The sequence below is a fragment of the Heterocephalus glaber genome, unplaced genomic scaffold (assembly GCF_053883595.1).
Source record: "Heterocephalus glaber isolate CG9 unplaced genomic scaffold, H.glaber_assembly_v1.0 deba00001608, whole genome shotgun sequence".
NCBI classification, from domain to species: domain Eukaryota; kingdom Metazoa; phylum Chordata; class Mammalia; order Rodentia; family Bathyergidae; genus Heterocephalus; species Heterocephalus glaber.
Window position 1 is genome coordinate 1,135,870 of NW_028258379.1, and position 26,582 is coordinate 1,162,451.

At 38.9% G+C, this 26,582-nt stretch overlaps 1 long non-coding RNA gene and 2 pseudogenes across 2 annotated transcripts; 2 read left to right on the plus strand and 1 right to left on the minus strand.

Moving 5' to 3' along the window:
• LOC147822731 (dehydrogenase/reductase SDR family member 7-like) overlaps window positions 1-6,959 on the plus strand; it is a 41,370-nt pseudogene extending 34,411 nt beyond the window's left edge.
• On the plus strand, window positions 3,015-9,427 carry LOC147822732 (sodium channel and clathrin linker 1 pseudogene; annotated as a pseudogene). The gene has a single exon (XR_015444986.1). The product of XR_015444986.1 is annotated as a sodium channel and clathrin linker 1 pseudogene (transcript).
• Window positions 9,428-17,467: 8,040 nt separating this feature from the next.
• LOC110346605 (uncharacterized) lies at window positions 17,468-26,403 on the minus strand. Its single transcript, XR_002390748.2, has 3 exons — window positions 26,295-26,403; window positions 25,863-25,974; window positions 17,468-17,930 (listed from the first exon to the last, which is right to left on the minus strand). It is a non-coding gene; the product is annotated as an uncharacterized LOC110346605 (long non-coding RNA).
• Between the last annotated feature and the right edge of the window lie 179 nt (window positions 26,404-26,582).

The following is a 26,582-nucleotide window of genomic DNA, read 5'->3' on the forward strand; positions in this document are numbered from 1 at the left end:
TTAAGTGAAATAAATAGGACACACATGAATAAATACCAAATAATTTCTCTGGTGTGAGAAACTGAAAGTGTAAATAAGGACTAAAATGTATAATAGGTAATGTGAAATAGGAAGAAAAGGGCCAAAGGGGAAGGAAGTGGGAGGGCTAGGGGAAAGGATAGAAGGGAATGAGATTAATATGAGAAAATGGAAAAATAGGAACAAAATCTTTGTAAATAGCGAGGACTGGAGGGGTTGAAGGGAGGGCTGGGCAAGGCTGAAAAATAAGAACCAAGAGAGATTATGTAAAGGTGCAAATTTCCAATGATGAATGTCATTATATTGTATACCTAAAATGTACCATTGATTAGAATGAATAATCGATAATGCAAAATAGGAAGAAAAGGTCCAGAGGTGTAGGGGTAGTGGGAGGGACAGGGGAAAGGAAAGAAGGGAAAGGAAAAATGATGAGAAATGGAAAAAATGGAAATAAAGTCTTTGTAAATAGGGAAGGGTGGAGGGCATGAAGGGAGGGCTAGGAATGGGAAAAAAATAAGAACCAAGATCCATTATGTAAAGGTACAATTCCCAATGAGAAATGTAATTGTGTTGTGTACCTACAATGTACCAATAAAATAATTTAATTTAAAAAAAGAATAAAAAGGTGAAGTCACAAAAGATCCAACAGAAATACAGAGGATCACCAATACCTACTTTGAGAACCTGTACTCTAATAAAATGGAAAACACAGAAGAAATAGACAGATTCCTAGATACATACAAATTGCCAAAGTTAAATGAAGAAGATATAGAAATTCTAAACAACCCAATAACAATGAGTGAAATGGATAATGTAAAAAAAACTTACCAACAAAGAAAACCCCAGGTCCTGATGGCTTCACTGCTGAATTCTACAAGACATTTAAAGAAGAACTATCGCCATTACTCTTTAAACTCATCAAGGAAATTGAAAGGGAAGAAAGGCTTCCAATTTTATTCCTAGAAGCAAGTGTTACTTTGATTCCAAAACCAGGGAAACACCCAACCAAAAAAGAGAACTACAGGCCAATCTCCCTAATGGACATAGATGCAAAAATCCTCAGCAAGATACTGGGAAACAAAATACAGAGGGTCATCAAGAAGATCACACTCCCTGACCAAGTCAGATTTATCCCAGGGATCCAAGAATGGTTCAACATTCGTAAATCAACAAATGTAATACACTATATTAACAGAGTCAAGGACAAAAACCATATGATCATCTCAATAGATGCAGAAAAGGCATTTGACAATACCAACACTCATTCATGATTAAAAATGGAAAATTGGAGTAGAAGGTCTCTATCTCAACCTGATTAAGGCTATCTATGAAAAGCAAACAGCCAACATCATACTCAATGGTCACAAATTGAAAACTTTCATGCTAAAATCAGGAACAAGACAAGGATTCCCACTATCACCACTCCTGTTCAATATAGTTCTGGAAACATTAACCATAGCAATTAGAAAAGAGAAAGAAATAAAAGGAATAAAGGTAGGAAAGGAAGAAGTGAAACTGTCATTATTTGCTGATGATATGATACTTTACATAGAAGACCCAAAAAACTCAGCCAAAAGATTTCTAGACTTAATTGACAGATTCAGTAGAGTAGTTGGATGCAAGGTCAACACTCAAAAAACAATAGCCTTCTTATACACAAATAACTGACTCACTGAGAGAGAAATTCAGGAAACAATTCCTTTTACAATAGCATCCAAAAAATGAAATATCTAGGAATCATTCTAACAAAGGAAGCTAAAGATCTCTACACTGAAAACTATAGCACTCTGAAAAAAGAGATTGAAGAGGATATAAGAAAATGGAAATACATCCCTTGTTCCTGGGGAGGAAGAACCAATATAGTGAAAATGGCCATACTTCCAAAACTACTATATAGATTCAATGCAATGCTGATTGAAATTCCAACAATATACTTCACAGAACTAGAGGAAACAATCCAAAAATTCATTTTGAACCAGAAGAGACCTAAAATAGCAAAAGCATTTCTAGGCAACAGAGACATGGCAGAGCATTTCACAATCCCAAACTTGAAAGTATACAACAAAGCTACTGTGAAGAAATAGCATGGTACTGGAAAAAGAACAGACCTGAGGATCAGTGGAATAGATTAGAAGATACAGAAGCAACTTCAGACATACTCAGCCACCTCATCTTTGACAAAGGAGCCAACCACCATCATTGGAGGAAAGATAGCCTATTTAATAAATGGTGTTGGAAAAACTAGGTTTCAACCTGCCAAAGATTAAAACTAGACCCATACCTATCATCATGCACTAAACTAAGATTGACGTGGATTAAAGATAAAAATATTAAGGCAGAAACACTAAACTTGCTGGAAGATAAGTTAGGTAGAACTCTTGAAGACATTGGCATAGGAAAAGACTTCATTAACAAAACCCCAGCAGCACTGGAACTAGCAGAAAGAATCAACACCTGGGATCTCATCTTATTAAAAAGCTTCTGCAGTGCAAGAGAAACCACCAACAGAGCTAAGAGACAATCTACAATGTGGGGAAAAAATTTTAGCAGCTGTACCTCACACAAAGGACTACTATCTAGAATATATAAAGAATTGAAAAAAATCAGACCCCCAAATTCAAAGACCCAATTCAAAAATGGGCATCTGAAATGAACAGACATTTCTCAGACAAGGAAGTAAAGCAGCAAACAAATATATGAAAAAATGTTCAACATCACTGGTCTTTCAAGAGATGCAGATGAAAACAACACTGAGATTCCACCTCACCCCGCAAAGAATGGCTGCTATCAAGAAATCAACCAATAACCAATGCTGGCAGGGGTGTAGGGAGAAAGGAACACTTCTCCATTGTTGGTGGGAGTGCAGACTGGTGCAACCACTGTGGAAATCAGTATGAAGATACCTCAAAGAACTAGGACTACAGGTCCCATTTAACCCAGCTATTCCCCTGCTGGGTATCTTCCCAAAAGAATTAAAAGAATCATACCACAGTGATATATGTGCACCCATGTTCATAGTGGCACAGTGTGTAATAGCCAAAGCTTGGAAGCAGCCCAAGTGCCCATCAACTGGAAACTGGTTAAAGAAAATGTGTTTTTTTTATAAAATGGAGTACTACTGAGCCATAAAGAATGAAAAACTAGAGTGATTTATAGCTAAATGGATGCATATCGAGGCCATACTCTTAAGTGAAATAAATAGGACACACATGTGTAAATACCAAATAGTTTCACTAGTGTGAGAAACTGATAGTGTAAACAAGGGTTAAAATGATTAAAATGAATAATTGATAATTTGAAATAGGAAAAAAGGTCCAAAGATGAAGGAGTGAAGGGAGGGGAAGGGGAAAGGAAAAGAGGGAAAGGAAAAACTATAAGCAAAGAAAAAAAAATGGAGATGAAATCTATGTAAATAGGGAAGGGCAGAGCAGGTGAAGGGTGCACAGGTAATGGGGAAAAAGAAAAATAAGAGCCAAGATATATCATGCACAGGTACAAACACCCAATGATAAATGTAAATGAATTGTATACCTAAAATGTACCAATAAAAGAACCAAAAAAAATTGCTACACCTGCTTTTTTTGGGTTCCTGTGGCATGGAGAACTGTTTTCCATCCTTTTACTTTCAGTCTATGAATTTCCTTTTGAGTTAGGTGTGTTTCTTGTATACAGCATATTGCTGGGTTTTGCTTCTTAATCCATTCTGTCAGTCTATTTCTTTTGATTGGTGAATTGAGGCCATTAACATTGGTAGTTATAATTGGTAGATATTGACTCCTCCTTGTCATGATGTTTTAGTGTTGTTGGCTCTTTTGTTTCTTATTTTCCCCCCTCTCCCTTTAGTGTCTTACCTTGCGTGGTACCTTCTCTCTGTTGGGCCTCATGGAGTTGTGACCTTGATTGTCTTTTTCTAGGATATTGCTTAAAATTGTTTGGAGTGCTGGTTTGGTGTTCATGAAATTTCTCAGGTGTTCTTTGTCATGAAAGTACCTAATTTCCTCATTGATTTTGAAAGATAATTTTGCAAGATACAACAGTCTAGATTGGAAGTTATTTTCTTTTAGGGCTCGAAATACTTCACTCCAGGCTCTCCTTGATTTGAGGGTTTGTGTTGAGAAATCTGCTGTGATTCTGATGGGGTTTCCTTTGTAGGTGATTTGTTTCTTTTCTCTAACTGCCTGTAAAATTTTGTTCTTCTGTTGGATTTCTGGGATCTTGCCTATTATATGTCTAGGTGTAGATTTTTTTAGTCATGGCTAGTTGGAGTTCTATATGTCTCACTTATCTGTATGTCCAATTCTCCACCTCTGTCTGTGAAGTTTTCTACTATTACTTCTGTGAACAGTTTTTTGTATGTCAATTGTATTTTCTCCTGTTTTTTTTGTGGACTCCTATCAGTCTTATGTTATTCTTCTTTGCATCATCTAGCAGCTGTTGGATTGACTTCTCATGGTCCCTTACTATCTTTAAGAAATCTCTGTTTTCATGGTCCTTAACTGCAATCTTATCTTCTATATCTGATAGTCTGTCTTCAGATTCTCTTAGTCTGCTCTGCATGCTTTCAATGGAGTTTTTAATCTCCTGAATATCTGTTTGAATCTGTTTCATGGATTCCATTTCTTTCTTATGTTGGGCGATTATAGTTTCCATTTCTTTCTTATGCTGGGCATTCATGGCTTCCAGCATGTTTCTGATCTCATCTATTTTCTTATCTGCTTCTGCTCTAGAGCCTCTAATCATGTCTTTCACTCTGCTCACCATCTCTATATTTATCTGGGAGATTATTTCTGTTTTGAATTTTTCTAGAGCCTCATGCATCTGCTTTGTTACTTCCTATGCTATCAGTTCAGGGTGTCCATGTGGTTGATTATCAGACTTTTCCACCTCATTTCCCCCAGAATTTCCCTTTTGCGGCATGGAAGCCTGCGTTTGTGACTGGCTTAAATGTCTTCTCATTTTTGTTTTTGGTACTGTCCTTGATTTGATTCCTGGGCTGATATTTCAAAATTGCTTAATGTAGGTATCTTTGTTGCTTGTGTTTAAAACCCTTGTGGAATGATTGCTTTTCAGAGGTGTCTTCCAGATATAGCTTGTGTTTAGGTTTTGAGACTCTAATGACTCTGAGGCTATTTTATGTTCATTATACCAGGAAGGAAAACTGATTAGATCCATCACAACATGTTAGCCCAAATGATACAATCAGCAATACCGTAGCATCAAGCACAGCTTAGAAAATGACAATTTGTGGTAGTTATTAATCTATCACATTTAACTATGTGAATTAAATCAAAACCAAGGACCAACCCAGCATATGTTTATAGTGAATAAACTCTTCAATATAGCATCTTTCCCCTTTGGGGTGGGGAGTTAGAAGGAGTTGGGGAGGGAGGGACAGGTAGAAAGATCAGGAAAGATTAGTGGTGAGGCCAGAAGACACAGGAAGATCACACAAACTCTAAGAAATTGTTAAAGGCAAGAGGAAAAGGCAGAATGAAAGAACAAAGATGTGAACAGAATCACCTAACAGCAACAGGGAGACTAGATACTGTATTTACTTTCCTTTAGAACTAATGATAATCAAGAGAAGGAAAAGAGAAGAAAAGAAAAATAAAGGAGAAATCTGAATTCAGTGCAGAAAGGAACAAATAGGGAGATGAAGAGCAATGTGGGACAACAAGAGAATGAGAGAGAGAGAGAGAGAGACAGAGAGAGAGAGAGACGATAAAAGAGAGAAAAGTAAAAATTTGAAGATTAGAAAAAAGTAAAAATTAAGAATTAAAAATATGAGAAAAACATTTTTTTCTTTTTTGCAAATAGCAATAGAAATTATGGGCCTCCTTCAGGGTATGTCTCTGCTGTCACAGTAGACAATGTAGGCATCCATGTGCATATACAAGTCAGTGAGGCTCATCAAGCCAGCAGCAGACCTGTGAGATTTAAGCAGATTTCTGGCTGCTAGTCCCAAATTGAGCTCCCTGTCCCCCCGCAGGGTTGAACTCTGCAAAGTTCTACTGCAGATTCCAGTTGCCCTTCCCCTGAAGATAGTGCAGGTTTTGGTGGGAGGTGATGATCCCAGGTGATGATCCCTCCAGCTTACCAAGTACGGTGGTCTGGTGTGCCTTTATTGTAGAGATTCTCTTTACTTTTCCGTTGAGCTGCAGTTTTCATCGAGGAGCCTGAGAAACCCTCTTTCTGTTACTAACTTGTGCTCTATCTTGTGGCGCTCAGGACAAGGGCCTCTACAATCCCCTGTGCCTCTGTAGTGTGGAACCATGGTAGCAGAAGAGCTGGGAGGCCAGAAGCAGAGGGGAGGCGGGTAGGTGGGACTGGGCCTAGCAGGTGCCCACGTGGCTAAGCAGAGCGCACGGATGGGGCCAGGGCTCCAAGCCACACCTGGGACCTCACCGTGGTGTGGGCGGGGCCCGGGATGGAGCCAGGGGGCTTCACGGGGCTTGGCTCTCCTGCTTCCTCTGGTTGGTCGCGCTGAGCTGAGTGCCGGATGGGAGGCTCAAGTCTTTTGCTTGTGGGAACAGATTTTCTGGAAAGGGCATTTGAATTCCTCCAGCTTCCTTGAACTTGATTTTCACTATTATGTCCTTTATATTGTATCCACAAGTTATTTCTGACTTTCTCAGACTTACTTTCAGCTAGTGTCCCTCAAGAAACCAAAGCCCCTTTTCGAAGTCGCGGAGCTGGGCGAGTGGACTTCCGCTGCCGCCCCGGGCTTCCCCGCGGTGCTGTGGTCGCCCCCCAGCTCCCCTGCGGACCTTGCCACCAGACTGCCCTCCTTCTGGCTGCCTCTGTGCTCACCTAGGTGGCCCGACAAGACTCCAGGTGAACTACGGTACGGGACACCTCTATCGACCCTCGTCCCCTTCTCAGGCGGCTGGGATTCGGTTGAATGTGGAACCGAATTCACTTGGCGCGTGCCGGCCAACTGAAACCCGAAGTCCCCTCGCTGGCCAGGTACCCGCGCGGGAGAGGGAAGCGCAGCAGGACTGCGACGCGATGCTGCGTGAGTGGGAAGCTGATTACACCGCGGCCGAACCGCTGCTTGACAACCTCCGAGTGTTGCTTAGTTTTTTTGTTTTCCTGCACAGCGAGCTCCGGTTTTTTAGAGGAAAGAGAACGGTGGTGAAAGCGCCAAAAATTAGATTGAAATGGGCACAGAAATCGACTTTCTGAGAGACCAAAATCAAAGAGTAAATGAAGTTCTTAGGCAGTACCAAATGGCAAAGTTTTCCAATTATTCATCTATTCAGAAAACTATCCCCAAAGGAGATGGAGATGACACATTAGTAAACTCAGAAGTTGACCAGCTTTTTAGCACTTCTCATTACTGAGTATGATAAACATCTGGCAGAACTAGGTGGGCAGCTGAAACATTATCAGAAACAGATGGGTGAGATGGACTACAACTTGAAAATGTCATCAAAGAAAATGAAAGGCTGCACAGTGAGTTAAAAGATGCTGTTGAAAAGCAATTGGAGGCCCTTCCTTTTAGCTTGGAAAGAGGAAACGATACCTTTCCAGATGATAAACAGTCAGAAACCTTAGAGAGCAATTCCACCTAGCCAATCAAGAAAAGACTCAGGCTGTGGAACTCTGGCATAATGTTTCTCAGGAGTTGAACAGACTACAGAAACTTTACCAGGAACATATGACTGAGGCGCAGATTCATGTATTTGAAAGCCAAAAACAAAAGACTAACCAACACTTTGTGAAAACAGTAACTGAGCAAATTGTGGAAATCGAGCAACTTCTAAATCAACTTAGACTTGGACTGAAGAGACTAGAAACCTGGCAGTACCACGTGCAGACCAAATAAAAGCCCCAACAAAGATCTACTCTCTCAAGTCAAAGAACTAAGAAAGGTCAGCCTAACATGACAGAAAACTTTTTGACAATAACCTCTCTACACCAGCCACATAATACAGAAAAGATCTGTGGACCTACCTATACCCATGCCTGTAAAGGTGTAGTGGGGAACGTGGGCTTCAACTTAGCTGGCAGTAACAAGGCGACCCTCTACCCCCTAAAGGAACAGCATCACAGGAAATACATCAAAATAGTTTTAAGTAGATCTCATAATACCCCAAAGGCCTGGTTTTCTATCAAAAATTACTTACAATTCCAAGAATCAAGAAAATCTCAACTGGAATGAAAAAAAATGACAGAGATGTCACAACTGTTTGACAAGGATTTTTAAATAGCCACAATAAAATACATAAATGAGCAGTCATGAACAACCTTGAAGCAAAAGAAAAAATAGAAATTCCCAACAAAAAAGTGAAAAATCTCAGCAAAGAGATTGAACATTTACAGAATAATTAGAAAGAAAATTTAGAATTACTATACTTGTCTGAAAGGATTCAATTCTCTAATGAAAATGTCTTCCCAGATATTTACAATTGAAATTAATGTAATTTGTGTTAAAATGCTTATAGTTTGTTCACATGTGTGTATATGTATTTATGTGTGTGTATGTGTGAGATAGATTTGACAATATAATTCTAATTTGATGAAATAGTAAAATGTCAGCTACCAAAACTATTGTGTAGAAGAATAACAAACAAAATTATCAATGATTTTGGTCAAATAGAATGAAATAAAAAGTATATGTAGGGCTGAGGATTTTGCTCAATGGTTCCGCCGCCTGCCTTGCAAGCACAAAGTCCCAAGTTTGATCCCAGGTACCAAAAAAGTAGATATAGAAGTTTGGCATATGACAGAGTTGGCATTATAAATCAGTAAGGAAAGAATGTTGTTAGGAGTGGTTATTATATAGAAGAAAAAAATTGCAAAATTTTGCTTTTCACATTTAGTATTTATGTGGTTTTAAGGATTAAATATCTAAGTGTGAAAAGCTAAACTTTAAAAACTCTCTTTTAAAAATATTAGAGAGTCTTTAACATTGTGCTAGGGAAAGATTTTTTTTTAAATTTTTAAGCTAAATTTATTTTAGCTGGTACTTAAAATTAGACATATTAATGGAATAACATGATGTTTTTGTTTCAATGAATGCATACATAATATATACAAAAGTATTTCTTGTCAGGACTTACCTACAAGCCCCAAAGGAATAGATTTATATATTTGACTATGTTAAAATATAAAACTTGTTAAATAAAACAGCATGTCAAAAAAAAGGCGAACCAGTGAAATGCAAGACATTTGCAATGCATTTAACTGACAACAGATTAGTATTGAGGATTCACTAACTAAGCATCAGTAAGAATAAATAAAAGTCCACAGAAAATTGTGCTAAGGCTGTGAACACATATTTCAAATGTAGCAGGCCAGGCGTGGCAGTGTGCACCTATAATCCCAGTACTTAGGCTGAAGCAGGAGGATTGCCTTGAGTTCAAGGCCAATCTGGGCTACATAGTGAGTTCAAGGCCAGCCTGAACTACATGATGAGACCCTGTCTCAAAAAAAAGGAAAGAAGAAAAAAGAAAGAAGTCATAGCAGTCAGGAAGGAAGATGCAAGTTAAAACAATCTGATACAGGGCCAGGGATTTAATTCAGTGGTTCCGGCGCCTGCCTTGTAAGCACAAGGTCCCAAGTTTGATCCCTGGTACCAAAAATAACCCAATCTGATACAGATTGAATATTCCTTATCTAAATTGGCAACAGAAGTGTTACATATTTTGTATTCTTGTCAGATTTTGGAATATTTGTGTTTCTGTAATGAACTATCTTGAGATGAGTCCCAGTCTAAATATGAAATTCATTTATATTTCACATATACCTCACACACATAGCCTAAAGGTAATTTTATACACTGTATTTAGTTCACCTGAGTTTTAACTGTGACTTGTCACTTGAGATCAAGTGTCACTTGAGGTCAAGTGTGAAATTTGCTACTTGTGGCGTCATGTCAGTGCCGAAAAAGTTTTCAGTTTTGGAGTGTTTCAGATTCTATATTTTTTGATTAGGGATGCTCAATCCGTACCTACTCAATGTCAAAAAATAAAGTAGAATGCAAAAGCTAGATATAAAGGATTATAGTATGATACAATTTATATGTATTTCAGGTATTGTAAATAATAGTACAGTTGATTATGGATATATATTTTAGCTATAGAGAGATATCCATAATCAGTGTACATATAGTAAAAGAATAAGATGTATATATAGTGTATATGTGTGTGTTTATAAGAGTAAAGTAATGACATTTCCAGAAATGATAGACCTTAACTTCAAGTTAGTTGTCTCTGTGGACTGAGGCTATTGGTATGAGTAGGGAATTGAAAGGAGCCTAGAAGTCTGTCACTAAAGGAATGGTTATGCAAAATATGGAAATTACATCTGTGAAAACTATGTATCATTTACAAACATGTTATTACATGTAAAGGTAGAGTTATAACAGCATATATACATGTAAAATGATTTTATTTTAAAATATATGAACCTTTAGCATCAAAACACATACATACAATAATAGCATGTATTTTATTACATCATACATTCAAAGATCATATCATATTTTAATACGCACTTACAAAATGGAGGGGAGTAAGAGAGGGATCGTGAAATAAAAAATAAGAGCATTCTTACAGCTAATGATAATGGGTCACGGGATAGTGCGATTCTCTCAACTCTATATTCAAGGCTCAGAAAAGAGTACGTAGAAGGAAAAGAAAGAATGTAAGATTTGTAGCATATGTAAGTCAAAACGTAGAGGTCCTCGAAGGAAAACAAATAAGGAAATTGGTTCATAAAGACCGGCAATCATATTATTTACAAGGGCAATAGAAAATAAAAATGCATAGAAAAATTCTGTATAGGAAAATGGGCAGAATTTGGTGGTATTAGCTTAAGGCTCAGGAAAAATATCATGGGATTTTATTTCCTAGATGATGTCTTAATGATCACCTAATTTAACTTTCTAATTTTGTAAAAGAAACCAAGCTGAGCAAAAACTCAGAAACTATTTTTCTTGCCAAAGGTTGCACAACAAACTCATAAAAGAGCCAAATTAGAACTCACAAAATATCTTTTAATTGCTAACCTAGTGAGCTTCTAAGCCTGGCTCTCTGACAGTATTCACAGTAGTAAGGAAGTCAAAAATGAGAGCTGATTGAGAAAGAAAGGATTCTGTGTGGATACGTTGATTTTTGACATCTGAGTGGAAGATTCATTTGGCTTGTGGACATTTGGCCTGATGATTATAAGTTGAGATAAATAAATTTAGATTGATAAAGCTAGTTGTGGTTTTCTAAAGCCCAAAAGATCCTAAGTATTGAGTTGTCCATGAGCAATTTTGCCATAATATTTACTGACAGTATCCCATAGCTTAACATTAAGCAGCTCAGGGTTGTATACATAAAACTATGTTTTCTTTTCCTGCCACAGATTTGAAGGAACATAAGGATAAGCAGATGCTTCGTTTAGAGAAAGAGGTGTTCCTTTCAAATTTGACAGATTCTGAATGATGGGCATATTGACATTACCAGAATTGAGGTTATGAGATGCTTTATATCACCATGCCAAGAATAACTAAATTAGAAACTCTTTAAACACGTTTGTACTCACACTGAAACATATTAGTTTTATTTGTTGTTTGATAATGTGTAAAAAATTAAAATTATGTGAATTTATATAAAAAAAAAGAAACCAAAGCCTTACTAGGTGCTACATGCCCCCCTACCCAAGACGAGAGTCACATCCTAATGTCAACAGCTGTTATGGTTTATATGTAGATGTGCCCCCAAAGATTCATGTGATCAAAGGGTGAGACCTTCGGAAGGCATTTGGATTAAAGGGTTAGTATAATTGACTTGCTCTTAGATGAGATCTGGTTAGCGGAGGTGGGTCACTGGAGGCATTGTCTAGAAGAGTATATCTCCCTCCCCATCTCCTTCCTTTGCTGTCTGTTCTTGGTAGCCATGACATGAGCACCTTTTCATTCACCATGTCCCTCTGCCAAGCTGTTGCTTCTTTTGAGTCTGCCAACCATGGACAGAAACACGAGCCAAAATAAACTGTGATAGTTCAACTGTGGTATCAACTTGAATAAGAAATGCCCAGCTGGTTGGTTTAGCACAGCTCTGGGTGTGTCAGGATGAGAGATTTGCTGAACAGGGAAGACCGACCTGGGTGTGGGTGGCACCAACCAATAGGCTTGTAGCCTGGATGGAATGAAAAGGGAAAGAAGGAAGTTTCACTTGTGCTTCTTCAGAGGAGCACCAGTCTTCACCATCACCTTTGGACGTTCATCTCCAGCCTGCTAGCCAAGATTCTTCAGCCTTCCAGGCAAGACCATTTAGCTTTCTGCTACAGACTCACAAGGCATTCTGTAGTGAGCTCTGAGCCTTTGACTTTTGACAGGATCCTTTCGATCTGCAGCATGCACATTGCCCTTTTGTACTCTGCCGTATTTGACTGTAGGCAGCAATTATAAGCCTACTCTGTAAATCATTTACATATATTTTATATTAAAACTGCTCCTTAAGAACACACTAACTGTTACATAATCATTTCCTCTTTTAAACTGCAGGTGTTGGGTGGGTATTGTGTCTCACCAATGAGAAAAGTGACTACGACAGCAGTATAAGGAAAACACAGAAAGTAAACAAACCAAGGTATTGCCTACTCAAATGCACTGCTAAGACACCATTCTTGACAAATTTCCATTAGCAATTACCTTCCAGACATTTACTGGCTTCCTATTAAATACCAAGATGGGTTAGAGAGATAGCAACCATAGCCACTTCCTTGTCTTCAAGCATTTGAATGTGGAAGGGTTTTTAGTCCACAAGACTTAGGGACCCATATACCCTGTAGACACTGGGCCAGGATGAGAACAATCAGTAGCCAAATGAGAAAAGTACTGGGTATTGTTGCGGCCAAGCTTACATTCTTCCTAATTCCTGGGAGGGTGGAAGTGTATCTCAGTGGTACAAGGGGTACTTGGCCACATGGACGACCTTGAGCTTAATCCCCACCACCAAAAAACAAAATAAAACAACAAACAGAAAAGGTAAAACCAGGTGTGGGTACTTCTTCTAATACCTGGAATACCCTGCATGATCTGATGTCAAATCCTACTCCTTTGCAGAAGCTAAATATGACTCTAAAACAGTAATAGAAGAGAAAGACACAGGATTCCCCTCCTTAATGTTGTTTTATTTTCCCAGTCTTGCTTATCAAACTTTTCTTTCATCTTAAAACATTACAGTGTCAAGAATGTTACCTATGTTGATTACATTTCCTTAAACAGCTCTCCCTTCTCTCTTAGTAATTCTATCACAAACTCTCACAGACTGCTCTTCATACACATCCTTCCTAGAAAGCTCTGTTGGGTTCTCCAGACCCACAGTCATCTCCTCCATAGTATCACTCCTTTTCTCAATGCTTCTGATGCAAGCTAGGTCTGATATTGTTCTCTAATTACTTTTAGGGTTGATAATTATTCTTCCAATGGAACTTTAACCTCATTTAGATGATGTCACAAGCTGATGCATTTTTTGGAGCATCTATAATACATTCCTTGGTGTGCACAGAACAAACAATATGCCAACATTCTCTTTTCCTTGTAATTTAAGCCTCCTTGAAGTTCTCGTTGTGATAGTAGATGGTGATTTCCTAGAATGTAACAAATCAGTCTTCTCTGTATGTCATTAAAATGGTCTGAATAAAGTGCCAACCCAGGGGCACCTATAGCTGACTCCCCTGCCCAGTTTACTGGAAAGCTATAAGTGGTGCAGGCTTCTTACTTCCCCATAATTTGGCTCTTATATTAGGAGTTTGACTGAAGGCATGTCACATGGCACGGGGGTGAGCACAGCCCCTCTCCCCATGGCTGCAGCAGAGACCTATGTCCCGGTCTGTGAAGCTGCAGGGCCCTGATTGAGATATCATCACAGCCGAGGACAGTGTGGCTCCAACTACATTCCTTTCCCTGAATTATGGCCTTCCCCGCTGATCTGGTGGGTTACCAGTTAATTACAACCTAGTTTTGGTCTCCCTTTGTTCCTTCTGCAGGACTCTTTGCCCCTTTTTTATGAGCCTTGCCTTTGATAACTGCTATTGCCAGATGCCTCACACACCATTGCCACATGTTTCACATGCACCCTGCCATATTTCCTCCCACACTTGTCTAATCAATACTAGAGGTCTTGGGTGCCAGTGTCTTTGCTGCCAGCTCAGCTTGGACCTGCCCAGATCCCTATATTTTGTTGAAGTCTTGTTTCTGTGTCTTTCTTCCGCCTTGCATAGTATCACCTAAGCGGTACATCGGGGCTCAAGGCCAGGGATCCTGATAGTCCCCAAAGCCTTTTGTATCGTTGCAATCTTAAATTTTAAATGCAGCCATGATAGAATGGTAATCTACCTGCCTTCTTAGTAATGGTCCTTTTGATGACCTGGGGTTGGACCGGATCAGTGACAGCCAAGGTCACTTCTTGGTCTGCCAAGAAGAAGGCAGTTGTAACTTAATATGTTGTCATGTTCCACAACCAAATCTTTACAAAGAAAACTGAAAAGTGTAGATTCTGCAAGGGTGGCAATCTCCGTGAGTGGAAGAGGGACTAAGAAACCTCAGGAAGAGAATATTTTCCCTCAAGAAAAAGTAGGGTTGTGTTGGAGCTTTTTTCCTTGGAGATGGTGTCCCAACCCATAGTTGCTTTTAAAACATTGTTGGATTTACTTTGTTGTCACAATGCTCAGTGGTCAGAATGTTGACAGAGTGCTAAACTATTGGGAAACATATATAGACACACCCAACAAAGAAGGTCTAGGTCCAAGTACATAGTGCTCCTATTCAGAAATACTGCAGTCTGGTGTCGTGGAAAGGAGCTCCAAAATCTGAACCAAGGCAGCACTTCACATGCTCCGGCCCTGCATCTGTTTGGCTGATCCTAATGTAACAGCATTTGGATTCATGTTTATTATTCTGGTATTCCAGGGGCATACATGGACCTCCCCGAAGTCTTGTATTGAACTTTGAATATACCCTCAAGGCCCATGTGTCAAGGGCTTGGCCTCAGCCTTTGGGAGGTAGTGGAAACATTAGGAGGTGAGGCCTACTGGAAGGAAGTCACATCATGGGGGGTTGTCCATAAAGAGGGTAAGGGTTCTCTGGCCACTTCCCGCCTTCCTAGCTGTGAGGAAGTAAGCAGTTTTCTTCAGCCATGAGGTGAAGTATCCACCACTATATATTCCTTCCAAAATGACTACGTCACCTCAGGCCCAGAAGCAACAGAGCCAAACAACCAGGGACTGGGATGTCTGAAATCATGACCCAAAATAAACCTCTCCTCTATAAATTGTTCATCTCTGATATTTCATCATGGCGATGGAAAGCTAACATAGTTATTGTTCTTTTACTAGTGAAAATGTTTTAAATGTCCCTCACCCCTAGGAGAGATCATCCTACAGCCAAGGTAACAAGTTGCCGACACAACTGATTTTGACTTAATTAATCCATAAAAGACAGTTTTGTAATTACAGAACTTCCAGCACTGGTGATAAACACACTTAACTAATCAACAACTGAGTTGTACGTGCATGATTCTGGGAGCCAACCCAGCAGTGCTAGCCTCTTGCTATGACAGTGAGCCAACTGCTGATGGACTGCTTTACAGAACACACTGCTAGGTGCTAGGTGCCCACACACCAGAACAACCTGCATGGAAACAACCAGGATTCTTTAGCTGACATCAACCTACTCTGCCAGTCCCCACTCTCCCTGCTTCCACAAAAGAGTCACTGAGATCAATTCTATGCTCTGTGTAGAGTGACGGCTCTGAACAACACATCTCTTCTTTATACAACTAATCAATTTATTCAGCTTTGTTTTTTGTTTATTTGTTAGAAACTGGACTTCCCCAAATTCATATCTTGAAGTCCTAACCCCCAGGTGTATGCATGAAGATACCTGCTCATAGACATGAAAGAGACAATTCAAAGGACACAGCGAGGCTTGATTGATTAGGACAAGGAGAGAAATAAGAGAAAAAGTACAGGTGAACTTGGAACAATAACTCTTGTTTGCACAATTTTGAGTAAACTAATTACCTGGCAATGAGAACATTCTGACAGCTTTTCTTGGACAGGTGGACAGAGGGCACCTGTTATGGCTCCCCTCAAAGCCTCATGCACTCAAAGATGGGGTTTTGGAGAAGTAGCTGGATAGTGGGTGTGTGATAATCGGATTGTGGTTTAGCATAGTTCTGGGTGTGGATAATGGGAAGACCCGCCTTGGGTATGGGTGAGACCAACTGATAGGCTTGTAGTTTGAATGGAGTCAAAGGAAAGGAAAGTCTGTTGCTTTCTGCCTCCTACCTGCCCTTCCATAGACTATTTCTCCTCTGCCATGCCACTCAACTTGGGGCCAGTCAACTTTGGACTGAAAACTCTACCAACTAAGAGATAAAATAAACTTTTCCTCCTTTAACTTGTGGGTGCCAAGTATTTTCCCCCCAGCAATGATGAAGTAACTAAGACAGTACTGTACCAAAGAAAACAAGTTGGGTCTTTATGGAGTTTTTCTTTGATGACACATGACAGGTTGTGGCCTCTAGTTAATGTGCCCCTCATGCCTCTAAGCACACCCCCACTACTAGTTAGGCCAGGTCTGGTCTCTTTCTCTCACCAGGTTTCTCACTGCGCACAGAGTTGCCAGGAAACCTAATGGGCTTCCTGATAAGGAGTTGTGTTGTCAGAGATCCTCAAGCCTGATGGCAAATTCCTTAGGCTCTTCTCGCCACCCCCACCACACACGCACTCTAACATCACACAGAGGGGAAGACAACTCCTCACTGTTGTTCCTCCCAGTAAGCAGAATGTAGGGGAATTAGGTTGGTAACTTGCTCTTAGAGAAGTAACAGTGGGAGTTTTATTCTGGTCATCCTATCTTCCTCTGTAACCCTAGATGCTGTGTGCTTTAGTGGTCACCAAATTTAGGATTTAATGTATTTAAACCTGTTTGAACTACACCTAGACCAAAAAGAATAACATCACAAACAGATGCCAGACTTGAAGGCAGACACATGCAACTTTGGGTCCATCTCCCTACTGGGAGAGAAGAGGTGCATGGATTTTTAGCAAACGAACTGCATTTTGTATTTTCTGTCTTTCTTTTTCTTTTTTATTCCCACTCTGCAGTCTCTTAAAAATGGCATGTTGAGAAGAAGAGAATGTATGAGTGCAAATGAGTCAGTAAGCATGATCTATCCAACCACTCAGCACCCTCTGAGGACTCACTTGCTAGTGCTATTAGAGAGGTTTTCTCTTGCCTTGGAAAAATATAGGTTGGAAGCATTTTTTCACCAAACTCACTGACCATGTAGAAGAAACATGTCTAAAATTTGAGAGAAGGAGAGCAACATGCAAGAAAAGCAGAACAGGACAAGAAATAAATTGTTGGAGAGATTTAATCAGTGATAAATCTCTAGAGTCCAAGACTTTTCTTTCAGTTCTATGAACCATTTTTACATGCTTCCCATTGGTGTTTGTGTTAATTATTTTCTTTGGGTTCGAGTACTTTGAACTGTGTTTTCAGCATTTATAACCAAAATACTTAGATAATGCAATGTTTTTTTCTGTTGTAGTGGACTGTTGACTTATGAACTCAATTCGTTGAAGAGGGCTGGTTGTATCTCAAGTTGATTTATTGAAGGCTACAGTTCCTCTACATAGCCTTTAAAGTCTCTCTCCTGGACACAGGCGGATCTCAGTGTCCTTAGAGAAACATTGGCCCAGGATTTCTCAATTAACTCCACAGAGGAAAAGATGTTGTAATCTTCCTTCCAGAACTCTTCAAGGGTTAAATCTACACCTGAGACCATCTGGAAGTACAATCTGGTAGCATTCCAGTCATAATTCGATACTTGGTAAATTAAACTAAAATTTCAGGTGTAACTCAAGTTTTTCGTATGTCAGGCCACTTTTAACTCCAGGATCCACTGTACTTCATAAAAACAATAATTGTGGTTGTATTAATTTAGATTTAATTATCATAGCAATTTACCTGCTATTAGTTTTTTTCATAATTTCCATAGTTTTTTAAAGCATTGGCATTAAAATATGTACAATATGTTCCATCCCTTTTTGTTGTCATTGTTATTGGAGACTGAACCCAAGACCTTTACACTGAGCCCTTTTTTATTTTTATTTTGAGATAGGGTCTTTCTAAGCTGCTCAGTTTCCCAGGCTGGGCTGAATTTACATTGCTCCCCTCTCAGCCTCTGAGAGTGCTGGGATTACAGGCTTGTGCTACCATGTCAGGCTAACATGTTTCATCTTAATAAAGAAATACTTCTGAGATCCCATATTACCCTCCAGCTATTGTTCCATTTTGTACTGATCTTTTTTAAAGCAAAGTTCAAGTTATCTATATTGTCTATATTTCACTTTCACTCTTTCTTCAATTTATTAGTTAGTCTTCCCCCATCACTATCCCACCAGTGATCCTCATCTTAACATACTCAGTCCTCAGTAGTTCACCTACTTGGCCTCAAAGACAAGACATATCCTGTTGTCCTCTTACTTCATAGGTGCTGGCTACTTCTCAATAGCCATTGTTGACCTCTCCTCTTCTCCTTCCTAACTTTTGAACATAAGAATACCCCAGGACTGTCCTGGGCCTTCTTCTTTTTCTCCGGATCTGTTCACATATCCTAGCAATCGCTTCTTTGTATCCCATCTGCGCTCTGATGAGTCCCTCAATGTGTTCCTAACACTGACCCCTCTCTTGTATTCCAAATTCACATCCTCATGAGTTGTCTAATACTCCCTAAAATTCAGAATGTCCAAAACTGAATCCATGTTTTCTACACTTAAATTTCTCCCATGTCGGTAAATGACATCATTTGTACAGGCTCAAAACTTCAGAATCGTCCCTAGTAGAATGGTGAATGCAAATGTTCTTGTGGTTTCAGAAATGCTAACTAGAGTCAGTTCTGAAGCCACAAATGAAATTGGTTCTGAGGGAAAACAATGTATTACACAACCTGCATTCTAAAAAGGCCAGATACCTTCTCAGGCTTCTTTATAGACTTATTTATAAGCCCTATTTTCCCCCTCCCAAACATGATTCCAACAAATCCTTTTGCCCTTTCCAATCTGTCCCATAAGGAAACTATCAGAATTGTAGGAAATCAGGCAATTAATCAGCAGCCTCAGACAAGACCTCATATTAAAATTGAAAATGAGTGCTCTGTATTAATTAATTTCCCACTGATGGGACAAAATATACAACATGCACAATTTAAAGAAGGAGAGGTTTATTTTGGCTCATGTTTCCCAGGTTTCAGTGCATGGTTGGTGGGATGCAAGGCAAAAATGGTATGGCAGAGGGGCATGGTGGAGGAAAGCAGCTCACATCATGGCGGGCAGGAAACAGAGAGAGAGACAGGAAGAGCTGGAGTCAAGAATACACCCTTCCAGGTCTCACCTCCAGTGTGCCACTCTTCTGACCAGGCTCCATTTTCTAAAAACACATTCAGCTACCGAACTCATCAATGAATGAATCCACTGATGAATACAGTGCCCCTGTGATTCAAACATCTTCCCAAAGGTCTACCACTGAACACATGAGACCTTCTGGGGTCATTTTAGAGCTAAACCAAAACATGTCCTTCCTCCTGGACAAGTAAGGAGCTAGAAAGTATTGGGTACCTGTAAGAGGAGATATGGATGCTTATCTGCTATCAGCCTCTGCTTAGGCAGAAGACAGCAAAGGGAAAACAGAAAATGAAGTGAGATAGCAGAATGAACAGAGAAAACAACACATTTTTGACATATTCAGAGACTGCCATCAGACAAAGAACAAACAAACTCTTGGGCCTTTAATCTGTTACTCATTGAAAGCATGAACTGTATTTTTTCCTAAAGCAATCAGGACTTAAAAGTGGGTTTTGCTTAAAAACTGTGCCATTTGGACCCACAAGTGCCCAATAGATAACTGAAAGCAGAAGAAACCTTGACCTTCATTTTATGAAACTCTGGGTCAGATCTGTCTCAGCTCTGCATATAAGCATGTCAATCACTCAGGAAGTATCTCTCTAAAGACTAGTAAAACAAGGTTCCTTAGTTTTACATTTACCTAGCCTATTTTATTGCCCTTCAAGCTGAATACACCAGTAAAAGAGACTGATGGAGACATTCAGCTACACCCAGAATCTCCATTGCCCTAAACCTACAATTGCCTTGGATTCCAGCAAAGCATCACATGACTAAGATCACCCTTCAAGCCATGAGGATTTCTCTCATAGGATTCAAACTGCCCTCAAGTCCTGACAAATTGAACAAAATTACCCCTCAAGTCAAGAGGATTCAACCTGAACTATAAACCCAGAACAAGATCTAGACCCCCCTCCTCTAATTCTGAAAAACTAGCCTTCTGCTTTTGTGGGTGGGCCAGCCTAATGCCCTTGCTCAAAGTGTGCTCCCTCCAGCTCCTCAAGCTAGAACTCTTTCTTATTTTTTCTTACCCTCCTTTCTTAAAAGCCAGTCAGATCTTTGTTAGTTCCTCAAACTACCATTATCCCATACTTTCCAATTAAAGCTTTTTCCTGTAAATCCATGTTTTAGTTTTAATTTCCATAATTATTAGAATCAAGGACCCATACTAGTGTCACCATGGTGTCAATGGGAAAAAAAACACACAACAGAATAGGAGACTCATTAGGTCTTCTAGTTAGATAAGATTGCAATTAGTGACCAGGAAAAGAAAAATTGCTTCAAAATTGTAAGGGAACACGAGAAATTAATCCAGCAGCTGCTAGATGATGCAAAGAAGAATAACATAAGACTGATAGGAGTCAAAGAAGAAACAGGGGAGTGCAGATGACATAAAAAACTGTTCACAGAAGTGATGGCAGGAAACTTCCCAAGCAGGGGGAAAGAACTTGACATACAGATAAGTGAGGCATATAGGACTCCAAATAGCCTGATCAAAAAAAATCTACACATAGGCATATAATAGTTAAGATTCTAGAAACCCAACAGAAGAACAAAGTTCTACAAGCAGTTAGAGAAAAGAAATGAATCACATACAAAGGAAAGCCCATCAGAATCACAGCAGACTTCTCAGTGCAAACCTTCAAGGCAAGAAGAGGTTGGAGTGACATATTCCAAGCCCTAAAAGAAAACAGCCTCCAGCCCAGACTGATGTACCCTGCAAAACTATCTTTCAAAATGGATGGAGAAATAAGATACTTTCATGACAAAGAGCACATTAGGAACTTCATGAATACCAAACCAGCACTCCAAAAAAATTTAGATAATATCCTAGGAACAGACAATGAGGATCACAACCCCAGGAAGTAAAGCAGAATGAACTCATCAGGGGGGACAAGAAATTAAATGTAAAGGGGGAGAATCCAACAAAAAGAAAAAGTCATGAACTTCATCTCCCTAATGAGTGTATAATTCAATCTTGTTATTGTACTGATTAATATTTTTCTGATTCTAGTGTTGCACACCTTTCTTTGTGCTGTACTGGCTATTTATCATCTTCTTGTGTCTACTTTTTAATTGAGTTGTTTATTAATGAGCTGTAAGAGTGTTTTATATATTTTGGTCATAGGTTATATGCATTACAAATATGGTCTCTTTAAGGACTACTTTTCATTTTCTTAATGATGTCATTTAAAGTTCTAAATTTTGATGGAATCTCGTTTATCAATTTTTTTCTTTTATACGTCATGTTTTTTATATCCTAGGAAATTCTTGCCTATCCTAAATTCATAAACATTTTCCCCTATAATCTCTTCTTAAAGTTTTATAGTTTTAGTTGTTTATATTTAGGTTCATAGATCCATTCAAGTTATTTTTATATATGGAAATAAAGGGTTGAAGTTAATTTTTTATATATGGATACCAGGTATTCTAGAACCATTTGCTGAAAACACTGTCTTTTCCTCTGCTCTTGAATTGAGTTTATGTTCTATAAAATGTTACTGTTAAATAATCTTTCAAAACTCAGTGGACCATATATGTGTGGTTCTATTTCTAGATTCTCTGTTTTATTCCAATGATCTATATGTCTTTCCTTACACCAACACTGCCTTGATTACTGTAGCTTTACATGAAGTCTTAAAATTAGGTACTAAACCTTTTCCAACATTGTTTGTTTTTTGCTTTTACTTTTCTAAGTCCTTTGTACTCCTACATAACTTTTAAATTTCAATATCCAATTCTTCATTTATAGCAAGTATACATAGACCTGAATTTTTATATATACCTTGTGTTTTCTAATCCTGCTAAATTCAAATACAAGTTCTATGGGCCCCTAGAGATTTCTTAGCATTTTCTCTGTACATGATCATTTCATCTACATATAAAGATTTTGCTTCTACCTTGCCAATCCTATCCAAATTGTGTCATTTTATTGCCAGACTATTTTGGTGGGGCCTATGTTTCAAAGTTTACTGGCCAGATAAAGAGTAAGCATATCTGCCCTTGTTCCCCACCTTAGGGAGAAAGCATTGTATCTTCTCCATTCATATAAGATATTTTTCCTGAAAGTATGGAGTACATGTCTTTTATCTGTTGAGAAGTTTCTGTTCTACTTCTAGTCTCCTGATAGCTTTTACCATGAACAGCTATAGAATTTAGTCCAATACTTTTCCTCCAACTACTGACAGGATCATATGGCTTTTTCTTTCTGGTTTAAATATTTGATATAATTTATCAGTTAAAATGTATATGAGCCTGTTATTGTCATATAGGTAGGTTTTCAAGCTAGGAATATACTTTCTTTAATGGGTGATATTCAAATTTTATATTTCCTCCAGAGTTAGTTTCATTAATTTGTCTTCCAAAGTACTTCTTAGAAGTTGTCAGATTTATTTCAAAAAAGATTTTTGTAATATGCTTTCTATATCCTTTCAAATTCTGTAAAATCTGTGGTAATGTCTTCTAGATCTTGATATTGTAATTTTAAAAGTGTATAATTGATATTGTGTAATAGGAATAAAAGGTCTAAAGGAGCAGGGGAAGTGGGAGGGGTTGGCGAAAGGAAAAAAGGGAAAAGAAAAAATATGAGAAAAGGAAAAAAATGGAAACAAAGTCTTTGCAAATAGGGAAGGGTGGAGGGGGTGAAGGGAGGGCAGGGGAAGGGGAAAAAAATAAGAACCAAGATACTCATGTAAAGGTACAAGATCCCAATGATGAATGTAACTATATTTTATACCTAAAATGTACCAATAAACTTAAAGGAAAAAAAAAAAAAGACTCACTTCAACCATGCCAAGAGTCTTGACCCAGAGAAACCATCAAATAATAAACACATGTTGTTTTAAGCCACTAAATTTTGCAGTACATTGTTACACTGGAATAGATAATTCACATAGCTATTTTTACATTTCAATATTTGAGTTTACTGTTAATGAAGATACCATATGACCCACAAAGAATAACATACAATTGGCCCCCACTATCCATTGGTTCCAGGAGCCGCTGCAAATCCCAAAATCTTCTGGTGCCCAAATCCCTTATATAAAATGCCACTATATTGGCATAAATCCTACACACATTCTCTATGTACTTTAAGATGTACTTTAAGTCATCTCATATAATGTAAAAATGTATGTTAATAGTTGCTTCACTGCACTCTTTAGGGAATGAAAAGGGTATATATGTTCCATACAGATACAATTTTTAAAGACTATTTTCCATCCACAGTTGGTTGAATCCAAGAATGTGGAGCCCACAGATGAGGGGAGGTGGCTGTATTCACTACCTGGCTCCTTACAGAAATGTAGGGAGGAGGAAGCAAGGAGCTGCAGGTATAGTCTTATCTTAGCAACCTTCCTCATCACTGGGACAAAATATCCAACACCTAAACTTAAAGGTGCAGTTTAGTTTGGCTCATAGTTCAGAAGTTTCAGTGCATGTTCAGCAGGCTTACACACAGAAACAGCAAGGCAAAAGCGTCTGGGTGGAGGAAAGCTACAACCAGGAAGAGAGGGAAGTGAAGAGCCAGAAGGGAGAGATACCCTTCCAGACCTCCGCCTAGTAGCTGCCTCTTTTGACCAGGCCCTACCTAGCAACAGCACACTCAACTGCAGAACTCACCCCTAACTCAGCCCTAAAAGATGGAGCCTCCGTGACCCAATCCCTTTTCAAAAGTCCTACCTTTAAACCAAGTAGGTCTTGGGGCAGATTCTAGATCTAAATCTTATTTTCCCAGGATCCAGAGAAGAACTGGCAATGTGAGCCCTGTAATGTCTAGTACACTGGAAAGTAGTCTTTATTGATATCTGCTGTGTCAATGTCCATGAGGCACATTTTAAACTCAAATGGATGTCTTAGTGCCACTTCAGGAGCCAGGAGGGCTAGCGGTAGACATGCTGCCCCACCACCCACAGGCTAACCCCTGTTTCCAGAGGGTGCTGGAGTGAGGGCCCAATGACTGTGATCATCTGCGAGGCCTGGGAATTACCCCCTGTAAACTTTCCCAAGAATGTCTTTCAAATTTAATTTATTTAGGCCAGGAGTGGGCTCCTACCCCTGGAATTGTAGCACTCCAGAGGGTGAGGCAGGAAGATCGCTGCGAGTTCTAGACCAGTCTGGGCTACATAGTAAGTTCAAAGTCAGCCTGAACTACATATTGAGATTCTGTCTCAACAAAACAAAACAAAATAAAACAAATTAATAATTTAATTTACTTATTTAGCCTACTTTTTCATAGAATAAATGTTCCTCAAAGCAAAAGAGAAGTTAGCCTTTAACTACACCAAATTTGTCATTTTTAGAAGAATAAAATGAAGCTTAGAGTGCTTAAAAGATTATCTGAAGATCAAAAAGCCAAAAGGAGGAGACAAAACCAGACAGCAGTCTCCCTAGTTCCCAGTACAGGGCTCCCCTGGCACATAATCACAAAATCTGATTCCGTTAATATGAATTACTATGGTTTCACTGCATTAAGAATCATCTCATCTGTCTCTGTGTTGAACAATTTATATCAAGAAAATGAATTCATTATTAAATGTCCATTTTCTACTGAGGACATTAAAGAATAAGTCACCACTGCCCTCTACTGGATGACTTGCATTTACTACTCAATAGATCAAAAATGATTTAAGTGGAATGAAGTTATTTATTTATTTACTTCATTAATGGGTGCTTGAAAATGAGAACATCCAAGCCAATATCCCATGCCTATTAACCTGATTGGATAGACTGTTTCTCCTCCAAAAGACTCCATGATTTTCTATCTTTGAAAATTAAAGAATTTAAAAAAGCAAATGCCAATTTGTTAACTAAGAAGAAAGAGACAGACTCAAACAGAAATAGATTGAGACAGTGAAAAGAAACTGAGAAAGATTGAACAAGGGTGGATTCTCATCACAATAAACTCATGTTTTTCTACTTTGGCAACCTCAAAAATAAACCTAAGTAAAGCTTCCTCTGTGACATCGCCAGCTGCAGTTTTTCTGAATTGTGTGCTGACATTAGCTTGTGGGATATGGGTTATATCTTCTGGAGACAAAATTTAAGCTAGGAGCTTGTTTGACTGCAATGATTAGTTCTCTGGCTCCAAAAATGTTATGCTTCTATCAAAGCAGATTTAATTAGGTTGGTTGTGAGTTAGCAAACCATTACACCTAACAGTAATAGCACTGAGTCTCAGAAATATGGCTCAAATTTTATGTATAAAGTATATAAATAAAGAGTAATAAAATGATATTGCTATGGTAAAGCTTTTACATGAGAATACAAGAGAAAAAAGAAAGACTAGCTAGTATAAGCTAAATGATGAGCCATTAATTACTTTGACAGGGACACCTAGATACAGTTAATAAGACCAATGGAAATGCAGGGTGACACAGCAAGTCTGGGTTAATACTCCCAAACATACTCTCCTGTCTCACACTCTTTCAACTCACCTAGAAGCAGCCTCAGATTCTGGAGAGGCTGAGGGCTGTAACATCGGCAGACCTGAATTCAAATTTCAGCTCTAGCACAGTGTGGTCTTCAGAAAAGTCTTGCTTTCCTTGTCTGTAAGGTGGAAATAATAGTGTGTGACCTGTACATTTGGAGACCATTAATGAAATAGAGCATGTTAATCACTTAACACAGTATGGAGTTATATTAGGGTTCTCAATCAAAACATCTTTTCCCTATTCTCTTCCCTCCCACCTCCTACATTCATTTGGGCAGTAGACAACTCCAGGTGGTGCACACATCCCATCATTTCCAAGCAACATGTCTAGAACTCTCTCCCTCTACATCTTCTTTTCCAGTTATTGGCCCCACACAGTAACTGTAATGCATGCCAAAAACCACAGCATCACCCTGGATTCCATTTTCCTGCTCACCTCCAAATATGCTTGTAAAACTCCTACAGTGCTTGGAAAACTTAGCTCAAGTGCCACCCTTTGTGCTCAGATCCTAGATGTCTCTGCTCCTCTTAGACTGAGTCGTTCTTCTGCTACCATGTTCTCAAAACAATCCCTATACACATCCACTGGTCATGTTATTGCAACATGTTACATCATGTTATTGTGACATCACTCTGTGCTATACTTCTGAGAGCAGATAGTATCTTATTTAAAATTTTACCCATAAATTGCAGCAGCAGACCAGCCACATAAAAATGCTGAAGG